The following is a 12,479-nucleotide window of genomic DNA, read 5'->3' as shown; positions in this document are numbered from 1 at the left end:
CTGGGATCCGGAGGCCGCATGCCGGGAGCCAGGCTGGGCTGCTACAAGCTCGGGGATGGCTTTGTGTCTGTCTGCCCAGGTTTCATCTGCAAACCATACATGAGTGGCTCCCAGTGGGAGGTGGGCAAACTTGTGTTGGCGGGGAGGGACATGTTTTGGTTTGTCAAGATGACTGTTGAATGGTCTGTCCTCTGGCCAGACTTTCAGCTGCCTCTCCACACAGCCTTGTAGATGAAACAGCTGTTACTAAGTATCGGTTTAACAATCTGTTTTACATGCGCTTTATATGTTTACATTTAAGCACCAAGTATTTTTGCGGTTTTAACCTATACTGTGTTTACTGGGATTGCAACTCTATGTAAATCAAGGAAAGATGTACTGTTTTGTGCAATACTTTATGAGATTTCAGAAAATTGAACCCCAAAGGCAGCACAGCTTATGGTATTTGACTCAGCAAAACATCACATCACAAAACCACACATACATTTATGACGATTCCACACATAAGTGCCAGCATCTATTTCATTGATTCTGCTAGTGTGGTTGGACAGTGTATTTATATATTTAAAAGCCTATTATTTTAACTTACTTTGTTGTAAGTAACTTTTCTTTTATATAGGTAACACAGGTCAGTTCTGTTATGTATACATTTCATTTCAGAAGAGTAAAGGGGTGTTTACAAAATATTCCTTATAAAAAAGGGATGTTGACAACGTGTCAAATTGTAGGAAGAGGCTGGGGGGCGGAGGGAAGTGTTGGGACCGTGGGTTGAGAGCCTCAGCTGAGAACCTCATCACAGACTCCAGGCGACTCCTTCCCTGCCCTCCTGGTTGTCAAGTGGAGTTCAGAGCCCTCCTCCAAAACAGACCAGCGTCGGGGCTGGGGGAGCCGAGTCAGACCCAACGGGCCCTGCCCTGGGGCGCTCTCAGTCTGAGGCTCCCAATCCAAGTGGGATTTACCAGCTGAGAAGGTCCCTGGTGAATCTAAACTCAGCACAATGCTGAGGGTCTCCTGATGATATTCTCAGCATCCACGGCTCCCAGGAGGTGGGACTCAGCGACGTGGAACCGAGGCAGGCGGTGGAAGAACGGCTCAGCCAGCATCTCAACGGTATCCGTAGGGTTCTGGTTCCAGGGAAACCGCAGCAGCTAGAGCTGTGTTCTCACAGGCTGCCAGGCACCCTACTAGAGCTCACACTCTAGGACAGGTCTCAAAAGTTGTCCCCGCCATGTGGCCTAAGGACAAATGAGAAATAGAAGGCCAATGTGTGTATACAAATGTAGAAGTTGTCAAGGTGCCTTTCTTTGAAGCACCGTCCTTAATTCTCAGGTCATGATCTTCCTATCACTTTTTGTATTAATATTACCTTACTTTTATGAAATAATGGCGATGGTAGAGGAGCTGGAGTATTTTCATGAACACCCTTTCGCATGGCAAATTAGCTGTCCTCTTTGATGGCCTCTCCATTTATCAATCTCTCCTTCCCCTCCTCTCTTCTCTCTCATCCTAAAACCCCAAAGTGTTGGAATGGAAGGAAGCAACATGAAAACCGACAAGTTCACTGAAATGGTGCAGGAGCCTCCCACGGTAGCCATCCGTACCTGGCACAGTGAGGTCACAAAAAAGGGCGGGGTTAGCTCTATCTGGGGAAACTTCACAAAGGAGGTGATGTTTGAGTTAAGTCTTGAAATATCAGGGGCTGCTTGTCAGGGATAGATGGATGGGGCTGGGGTAGGTGGTGAGGAACAGGGGCGGAGACACAAGGGGAGGACATCCGGGGAGCCACTCGTTTGAGATGTTGCCGAGTGTCTAGTCCAAGAGGGGCCATGTCAGGCCATGAAGCTGGAGCAATCGGTGGAGGTCAGGTAACAACAGGGGGCAAGCTAGGACCTGTGGACTCCAGCCTCCCAATTGATGTCCTCAGCATCAAATGTTTAATGTCTAGAATCTGAAATTCCAAGTGGAACATAGGCAGGAGGTTGAGTCAGGAGGCAACCTGTGGATGGGGCAGGCACCGTTCCAGAGGAACGGGGAGTCTCCCCTGGGAAGCGCCTTGTGCAGCTGTAAGCAGGCCCCCCCAGACCACAGGGGGATTCTGAGCCGCTGGGCTTCCCAAAGTGACTAGAGACCTGTTGTGTAGACCATTCCACAGAGACCTTCCCGCAGATATAAAAACAGCAAGTTTTGCTGAGAAAGATGGTGCCCACACTCTGTGAGGAGAACAATATGCCCTCTACACACAGTGTAGCCGGCCAGGCTCTTTGTCTGCAAACTCGGGGGGTTTTAGGGGGTTCCCTATTGGAGTAAAATGGGACTTACATTTTTTTTTATAACTCTATTTAATTTTGTTCTGAGCCTCTGTTTTGCTAGGTGGCAGAAATGTCATCTCAGGCCACTTGTGCCCATCCCTTTCCTCAAAGCCACCTCTGATTTCTGGGGGACTTACCAAGGGCTTGTTAGCAAGGGCCCACGGTCTCATCTGTCCTCAAGCTTGCTGTGGGGACACCTCCTCCTCAGGGCTGAAGACGCCCTTCTCAGTGGTGGGATGCCAGCATCGTTTCTCTGCTCCCCACCCTCGGAAGCCAACTGTGGTCCCAGTCCTTTCTTTGTGTCTTGCTGCCTCCCCGGAACACTTCCCACAGAGTGGCGCTGAGTGCTCTGGTCGGGGGCTCCACTGTCTGGCTGGGAGTTTTGCCTCCACCTGAGGCTTAGACAAGGGTCAAGGCCCCTCTTGGAACATCAACGTCTGCCACAGGGCTTCCCTCGGCCTCTCTTCCCTCCCCCAACCCATGGAACCCCACCCGCCCTGGGGTAGGGCCGTTGGTCTTACTCATCATGTACCCCCTCCATCTTGAAACATTAGATTTATCCTCTCTATTTGTCTAAGGGCAGAGGCTTTTGAAACTCGAAAGCCAGGGAAAGAACGTTTTCCCCTCCACTTTCATCACATCCTTTCCCTGAGGCGTGCAGCAAGTCTGGGCTTAGCTGCCTGAATGGGGCAACAGGAGCCACGGGTGGGTCTGGATTCTTCTCTCTTGAGGCTCTGGGATCCTCTTCGTACTGTTCTGTGCCAGATACTTCCTTCTTCATTTGGTTCCCTCCCTAATTATTAAAACAAAACAAAGCAAACGAGTAAACAAAAACCCCTCCAACTCTTTGCTGCAGCCCATGCCCAGCGCCATCTCTGGCAGGTCATCAGGCTGTCTGCAAGGGGCCTTGCTGTACCCAAGCAGCACTGCCGTGGGCCCGGGCGAGAGTCCTGGGCGTGGGCACAGCCCAGCTGTTGGGGCAACTGGGAAATGGGGCACTTGCAGGCTGGTCCCCGGGCCCTCTGGCTCTCTCCTGCCAGTGCTCAGAGGTTTCATTTCCTCATCTACTGTCTTGTCTCTGTGCTCTGGGACGATGGATCATTACAAACAGAGAAAAGATTTCTTGCTTGTAGCAATTGCCAAACATAAAGCAATGTTTCAGGTCCATTTTTTCACACTAAAAACGTAAGCAACAAACATGTTATCCTCTAATTACCTGTCACCTGCAAAGTAAGAGCTTTTTCTGTCTTTGCTTTTCTTCCAATCCACGTTCCAGAAGCAGGAGCTGCCTCTCCTGGAGGCTGAAGTGTTTGTGGCTGAGGGACCATGTTCTGTTTCTGCCACTTCCTACCTGGTAACTTTCAAGAGCTGATTTCCAGATACGGAGCCTCAGTTTCCTCATCTCTAACGTGGGGATGCCTGCAGTACCTATCTCAAAGAACTGTTGTCAGCATTAGCCAGTACAGGGAAAGTGCTCAGACCGTGTCTGTCACACAGTCAGCCCTCAACAGGTGTTGGCTTGAATTATTATGTGACCAAACTGTTACTTCCCTGTGGCCCTTGGGAACTTATGGGGAAACTGGCATCAGGGATCCAAGATTTAAACTAAAGGAAGACTACGCACAGGAAGGAAGTGCGAAAGGGAAATGCTGGAGATTTCAGGCCTTAGGAACAAAGCAAAATGATATCATTTCAACTATAAATAGCAGCAGTCGCCTTCATCCTGCAAAACAAGGAGCCTTTATGTCACTTGAAGGATAAAAAAAGCTCCATCTCCTCTCCCAACACATGCACAAGGAAGTAACGTGAGAACTATGTGCTCCAACAGAGAGAGAACCAGGAGGCCCTGGTGGGTGCCGGCCCCACAGGTCTGCTCCATCTGTGGTTGCCATTGCCCTCCAGCCTCCCTCAGCAACCTGGAGACTGGAAGCTCCCACCACAAGGTTCCAGGTGAAGTCCCAGCTTGGCAGGCTCCTGGATGATGCTGTGGTGTGGACTTCCAGATGGGGTTCTTGGACAAGGGAGAAGCAGACACACATCTTTGTCCATGGATTTCAGAAGCATCCCTTAGGATTCCAGAGCTGGACACATCATCTGGAACCCACTGGCTCCAGCCTCTGCCTTCTCAGACAGCCCAGCCTCTTAGCCACTTATGACTAATCACCATCACCATCAACATCAGCAGCAGTAGCAGCATTATCACCATTACTGCCATCATCACTAATGTTTCCTTTGAGCGTTTATTACAAACCTGGCGCTTTTCTAAATACTAGTGCTTCCTCATACCAGCACAGCAAGGCCCCTCAGCTGCCTCTAAAACCCTCCCCAAAGGCGGCCTCCTCCAGGACGCCTCCATCACTCTGTGAAGCTGGAAGCGGAGGTCGGGCTGCAAATATCTATTGATCACCTACTCTGTGTCAGACACCGTACTGAAGAAGACACACGGTCACGTGGCTGCCATTAAACAGCTAACTGCAAATGTGATGAAGGTGAGCCAAGGGGAAGTACACGGTGCCCCTGGGGAGTAGCCATCACGGACAGTCGACCTCTTCCAAGGTCCCCAGGGCCAGAGCCCAGGCCTGTCACTGAGCACCTCACTGGCCAATTGCTCCGAATTCTTGGCCGCTATTCCACGCTGCCATTTGCGCCCCCCGTTCCCTCTGGTGGATGGATGGTTGAGAGACTTCATGGTGACAGAGTTGGGAAGGAGTTCCAGGCGGTGTCCAGGCTGCAAGTCCCTCGACGACAGGGAAATACCTCATACCTGCGTCTTGGTGCCCAGCAGTGGACACCGAGGAAGAACTGTGGCACAGCGAAGGAAATCATCAACAAACGAAAAGACGAACTACCGAATGAAAGAAAATATTTGCAAATCGTATATCTCATAAGGGGTTACTATCTAAAATATTTAAAGAACTCATACAACTCAATAGCAGAAAAACAAACTATCGAATTTAAAAATGGGCGGAAGATCTGAACAGACATCTCTCCAAAGAAGATGTCCAGATGCCCAACAGGTCCATGAAAAACTGCTCAACATCACTAATCACCAGGGAAATGCAAATCACAGCCACAGTGAGATATCACCTCACACCTGTTAGAATGGCTGTCGTCAAAAACACAGGAAATAAGGGCCGGCCCGGTGGCGGAGTGGTTAAGTTTGCACATTCGGCTTTGGCAGCCTGGGGTTCGCCGGTTCAGATCCCGGGTGTGGACATGGCACCACTTGTCAGGCCATGCTGTGGTAGGCATCTCACATATGAAGTAGAGGAAGATGGGCATGGATGTTAGCTCAGGGCCAGTCTTCCTCAGCAAAAAGAGGAGGATTGGCAGCAGATGTTAGCTCAGGGCTAATCTTCCTCAAAAAAAAAAAAAAAGACAGGAAATAACCAGTGTTGAAGAGGATGTGGAGAAAGGGAACCCTTGTGCAATGTTGATGGGAATGTAAATTGGTGCAGCCACTGTGCAGACCAGTGTGGAGATTCCTCAAAAAATTAAAAATAGATCTACCATATGATTCAGCTATTCTACTTCTGGGTGTTTATCCAAAGAAAGGAAAAACACTACCTTGAAAAGATATACATACCCCCACGTTCACTGCAGCATTATTTACAATAGCCAAGGTATGGAAACAAGCTCGGTGGCCATCAATAGATGAAAGGATAAAGAAAATGTGATGTATATACAATGGAGTATAATTTAGGCATAAAAAAGAAGGAAATCTTGCCATTTGAGACAATGTGGATGGACCTTGAGGGCATTATATTAAGTGAAATAACTCAGACAAGGAAAAGACAAATATCGTAAGATCTCACTTATACGTGGAACCTAAGAACAAAAACAAGCACACAGATACACAGAACAGAGATTGGGTGGCTGCCCGAGGTGAGGGTGAGGGGCGGGTGAAAGGGGTGAAGGGAGACAAAATGTACAAACTTCCAGCTATAAAATAAATAATGTTATTGGGATGTAATGTACAGCGTGGTGACTATAGTTAATAATACTGTATTGCATATTTGAAAGTTACTAAGAGAGTGATCTTAAAAGTTCTCATTGCAAGAAAAACATTTTGTAACAATGTTTGGCAATAACCGTCAAGTAGACTTACCTTGGTGGTAATTTCACAATACATGCAAATAAATCATCATGTTGTATACCTGAAACTAACATAATCTTATATGTCAATTATACCTCAGAAAAAAAAAGACCATAAAAAAAAGGAATAAATGTGGGGTGAATTAACACAGGAAGGAACGATCAAACAGATGAAGCCATCATCACTGCCTGCGATAAGGCAAAATCGTAGGAGACTTGAGCTATTTCCCATTCTTCCCTGTCCAATGCCTACCTCAGTGCTTAGCTCATAGGAAACGCTCAACACTTGCTGAATGAAGAGAGGGATGCACACCTGAATAAGCAGAATTCTGGTGTCTATCATAGTGTAGAGGACAGTGATCCTATGTGCTCTGTAAATGCTCATAAGTAAATTAAATGAATGAAATTACTAACAATATGTATACCACTTAGAAAATGACCAAAATAATTTTTCCCATCATCTTTCATTAATATTTACTCATAACGTTTTCTATAACCACACAACTGTTTACTCCCTTTTCTGGAATTTCTTAGCTAGTTAAAAAAATTTAAAAACCACTGGGGGAAATGTGGGCTGAGTGTAAATCTAGAAAATTCTCCATGTGAACATCCAAGTAGACTCTGGAGTCTGCCAGTTGCCCCCTGCTGGGGCAGGGGCTGCCACAGAGTGCGAGGATGGGGACCAGGCAAAGGAGAGCTCTGGTGGGCAGCCGGGCTTCTTGGGAAAGTACAGCTGTCTCAGCCCTATTCTCTCTGGGGGTTCACATTTTCTATTTTCAATATCATTATCCGATTTCCTTATGATTTTACAAGATGCAAGGTAAATATCAGTCAAGTACTTCTTTGCAAAAAGAAGCCATTTAACCTGATGAAATATGGTTCACAGTGATGGACGATGTTTGGACAAGCCAACTTTGTACAAAGTCAACATTTATGGGATTCTCAAAGCAAGCTTCTTTGTTAAACAAAGCTATCCCACCTCTGCTCAGCTTGATCATCCATCAAAGAGAGTCGGAGACAGAAATGGAGACAGAAAAGGACCCATCCTGAAGAAACACGCAGGTTGAAAGACCAAGGCTGAGATCAGAGACTGATGGCTGAGTAACCCTTGGGGGCCTTCCCATCATCCATCTGATTCTCCAAGGCGGTCACTCAGAGCTCACCTCCATCGCCAAGCACTAACTCCTCTCCTTGCTCTCTACCTCATCTCAAAGGCTGAGTGGGGCAGACCTTTCTTCACTGCCCTCCTCAGGGATCCCTCTCTTCCTCCTGCCTCTCTTGCTAAGGATACTTGCTTTAAAAAACAAAACAAAAAAAAGCAACTCAAAGGTCAGGAGAGGTGTGGATATGCAGAGGCAGGGGTCCTTGCTTTCTACTCTGCCTGTTCGTAGGGGAAGGAGAGAGGGCTCGACTGCTCCTGCCCACCACTCTCCGCAGCTGTCTGCATCCCTCACACCAGCCAGCCTGAGGCCGTGGGTCTGGGTATCACTCAGCTTCTGAGGGAGCGACAGAGTGGCTTCTACCCACTTCCTCCACTCTACCCCAACCCAACAGAACCTCCCAAGCTTGTCCTCTTCCTGGAGAGTGACTTGGTCAAGACTTGGAATACTCCCTCTAAAATATTGCCATCCTCATCCCACTTTAGCTCTTCTACCGTTATCACAGTTTCTCCTATGTCCACATGCAACTGGTACTATTTTTTTTAAATCAGCTTTATTAAGGTATAATTTACATTAAAATTCACTCATTTTAAGTGTATAGCTTGCTAAGTCTTGATAGCTTGTACAGTATGTAACCACCACTACGATCATGATATATAGAACATTTGCATCCCCTAAAAAGTTCCCTCCTACCCCTTTGAGTCACTGCCTCTGCCCCCTGCAGACCCCTGGAGACCACTGAGGCGCTCCGGCCCCCGGCACTCTGCCTTCTCTATAAGTTTCATGTGAGGAAAATCACACAGATCAGCTTTCTGTGATAGTTTCTTAACATGATGCTTTCAAGATTCATCCAAGTCATTACATGTATTAATAGCTCATTCTGTTTTACTGCTGAGCGTGGATTTGCCTTAACTTGCTGGTGCCTCACTGGTCGAAGGGCAGTGTCTAGCTTTGCAGTACTGTGAATGCAGCTGTTCTGAACTTTTGGGTACAACCTGTACTATATTTTATTCAACTTTTTTCATTAAATTAAGTTAAATTTTTAAATTAAAATTATTTTAAAGTAAAACTTTCTATCACTACCATAAATGGAAAGCCTTCATAGTGTACCATAAACGGCCATGTAAAAATATTAGAAAGGATAATAAAATTCCAGCTGGATCTTGCTGCCCATTATCTTAGAGGATCTAAGATTGCCTATAAGTAAAGTCAAAAACGAGGACTTTTGTGCAGTGATTTACCAAGGGAGGGCTCTGAGTGGAGGAGGCGGGAAACAAGGAGGCTAAGAAGCGCGTGGGTTCAGCTGAAGTCTGGCCTCAGCCTGGTCCCACAGGAGCTCAGAACAGGATGGTGCCATAGACTTGAACCACCACGACCATGGACTCGAGGCTTTTGTCTCCTGCATCAGTCAGTCATTGCCTGCAGCCCGCCCCTGTAGTGAGGGTATAGTCTCCCACTATTTCCAGGTGAGGCAGTTCCCCAGAGAAGGGTGGAAACTGTTAGCAGCCAGCACCCACAGCAGCTGGGAGGTGAGTGTCTCACCTGAGTAAAGGGGATCTTGGGAGGCCGACAGCATCTACTACACCAGCCAAGGCTTAGACTTGAGGTCGCTGTCTCTCAAAGTTGAAAAGAGAGATGAGCGAGTGTTAGAGAGACGAGAGACCTGTTCTCACCAAATAGAGACCTTCTTCTTAGTGCCAGCAGACTGGAAAGAGAGCTGGTGAGAGAGACTAGCATTCTCACTCACTCACAGCCTGTGCCCCGACGCCTAGCCTGTCTGTTTGCCTTCCTCAGCTCCAGTATCTCAGTGGTGTGTCACACACTTTGGGACACACGATTGCAAAGCATTAAAGGGGATCCAGCTCCAGGCTGCCTTCCCAGCCCCCTTCTCTCTCCATGCTTCCCTACCTCCTAGCTATTTCATCTAGCAGCCTTGGCTTGTGGGCGACGCTGCTGCTTGGTCACTCCCGGATCTATTCCCTGCCTTTCCATTGTTCCCTGTATTCAGGAAGCCACATTTCCCAGGCTCCCTTGCAAGTGGCTTCTAGATAGCTTTGCCTAATGGGAGAAACTGGTGGAAGATGGGAGCACAGGAGAAGGGAGAAGCAGGGGCATTTCTCCCTCTTGCTCTGCCTTAGGGGGCACCTTTAGCCACGGCCGTGTCTCCTCTCCGGTCCCACCTCCCAGAGGACAGCCCTTGCGTGGCTCCAGCTCCTCCAGCTCCCGCAGGATAGCCTTTATCTCCACGTGGCTAGCTCCCACGGGCAGCTGTTGCCCTGGTCCTGCCCCTGCCAGTCAGCGCTGGCTCCAGCTCTCGCTCCTCAGCCTTGGAGGGAGAGGCTTCCTGCTGTTGCTACCCTGGGCCCTTCACTAAGCCTGTTAGGCTTCTCGTCTCTTCCATTTTCTGTGTAACCAATTCCTTGTATTAAATTCCCTCTGTTGAAAGATCTCAAGTGGTTTCTAGACCCTGACAGCAAGGCCACAGTGAGCTAACCAAGAGTTCACAGGATCACCAGTGAGAAGTTCTGCATAAATCAACCAGTTGCTAAGGTCACTTGAAAGTTGCCCAAGGCTAAGGCCCCAGCTTCACCAACTGGAAAACTTAGGCAGAATGCAGAGGAAGGAGGAGGAGTAACCAAGTGTCCACATACCTCCGGAACCCAGTGTGTGTGACCGTCCCAGCCATGGCCCCGCTCTTCTCTCCTGCATCTTCCTCTCAGGGGTAGTGCCAGCCCTTTCCAGCTGGCTTGGGAGGAAGACTAACTCCTTTCTGCTGGCTCTTCAAAAAAATTCTCTCTCATCCTCCAGTGGGGCTTCTCATTAACAACCAGGATGTAAAGAAACTGAGGGAGAGAGATCACACAATGGGACTTAATTTACCACCCCTTAAAAAGATGGCGTAATGGACCTAACTCCCTCTGTTATCTCTGGATGGTGCCGGGCAGCAGAAGCCTTGCACACTCCGACTCTGCTTGCGGGCGGGAATTGCACTCCACGGGAAGCGTCAGCAAGGGAGTCCATCTGCCCAACGAGGGTAAGGCCAAGGCCAGACTCCAATGCTTTGCCCAGACTCTGTTGTCATTTTCTCTTTCGAAACGGTCCATGATTAGAGAGAGAGCCAGAAAGGAGCTCCGGGGAGGGAATGAAGGAGCCAGGGAGCAGAGCAGCCTGGCCCTGAAGCAGCCACGAGTGCCTAGGAGCACCCCTTGCTGCGGGTGTCCCAGGACCTCACGGGTCTCCCCTGCTGGAAGGGGCTCCCTCAAGTCAGGAACATACGAAGCCCTCCAGAAAGCAGGACCCTCTCCACGCCCCCAGAGGCTTCCCGTTTGTGACAAAGTAGCACTGTGTAAGTTGTCGCTGTCTACGGATCTTCCCCACAGTCTTGGCAAAGACCTCCTGACAACCATGGATTCCGAATCCCGCAGGGCCAGCTTCCTGGGTCCGGTCTTCTGAAGGGCATGGCTGGTCAGATGACTGACGGCAGAGGCTCCCCTGGCTGGGGCAGCTGCACTATTGCTCCAAGTGGGACTTACCAAACAGCAAAATGGGGAGAAAGGGTCCAGGAGCAGGTTTTGGCAACAGAGAGAAACATGAGACTAAGGCTGGGTCTATTTCCTCTTTCTGTCACTGTGAGCTTTCGTTGAATACTCACTGTGTGTCAGGCATCGGGCTAGGCTTAGCACATCTGCTCTTCAATGCAGCCCCAGGAGTCAGGTGCTGTTTTACTGGTGAAGAAGACCAAGGCTCAGAGAGGTGAAGTAACACACCAAGGTCACACAGCTGCCTGTACCTCGTGTTGCAAGACCACTGTTCAGACTTCTCAATCAAGGAGGCAAAATCACCTTCTGGGAGGCAAGGGTCAACTGCTGGACGGGGTAAGGGGGCCGGTCCCAGCTTGGGGATGGTGAAAGGGCTGACCTGAAAGTTAGCCCAAAGTAGCCAAATGAGGAGCGGTGAAAGGACGGAACCGATGGGGGGTGAGTTCAAAACTGAGGATCGGTGCGTTTGGAAGCAGGAGCGGTGCCCCTTCCATCCAGACCTTCGAGCTGAGGGCACTGCCTGGAGTGGCTCTGCGTCTGGCGCGTGTGCCAGGAAGCCTTCCTTCTTGTTTCCCACAGACGTGAGGAAGTACTGTGCACTGGTACTTACTGAGCGCTGTGGGGACACAGCTGTCGGCAAGATTGGATCTCTGCTCTCGCGCAGCCCACAGGGTCGGGAGAAGAGGGACATGTACCCAGACAGAGATGACGGAGACACAGCTGGGAGCAGGGAGGGCTTCTCGGAGGAAACGTCTCTGAGGTGGACCCGGAAGATGGGCTGGGCTTGCAGCTGTTGGATTGAGAGGAAAGGGTAGTGCAGGCTGAGGAAACAGCCTAGACACAAAGGTGCAGGGGAGAAACGGGAAGGAAGTGGCCAGGACGGGCACGGAGCCCGATGTGGCGGGAGTGTGAGCGGTTGGGCTGGCGCAGGCGAGAGGAGCTGGGAAGGTCGTGCTGGCTAGGTTATGACTGCTCCACCATGTCACTCCTCTGACCCTCAGAGCATGGCTAGGGGCGGGGTTCAGCCTCCCCGTTTTTCACATGTGGAAACCAGGAATTGTAGATTCTTACTCCATACTTCCTTCGTCCTCCACCATTAGCAAGACGCCTTCCTTGGAGGCCCCCATGTTCCCTTAGGACCACATAGTTCACCCACGAGGTCCTTGTGGCTAGACAGAAAATTGCCATTTCCCCAAGGGAAATGCTTCTCTGGGAAGCACGGTGAAGTGGACAGGCCACTAGATTGGGAAATAGGAGACCTGAGTTCTAGTCTGGACTCTGTCATCAACTGTGTGACCTTGGGCGAGTCACTTTCTCCCTCTGGGTCTTGGTTTCCTCATCTCTAAAGTGAGGAACTGACTAGAGATCCACTGACT

This window comes from Equus przewalskii, chromosome 3, assembly GCF_037783145.1.
Source record: "Equus przewalskii isolate Varuska chromosome 3, EquPr2, whole genome shotgun sequence".
Lineage (NCBI taxonomy): Eukaryota > Metazoa > Chordata > Mammalia > Perissodactyla > Equidae > Equus > Equus przewalskii.
The sequence above is the reverse complement of the archived record's forward strand: the minus strand, read 5'-3'. Positions refer to the sequence as shown.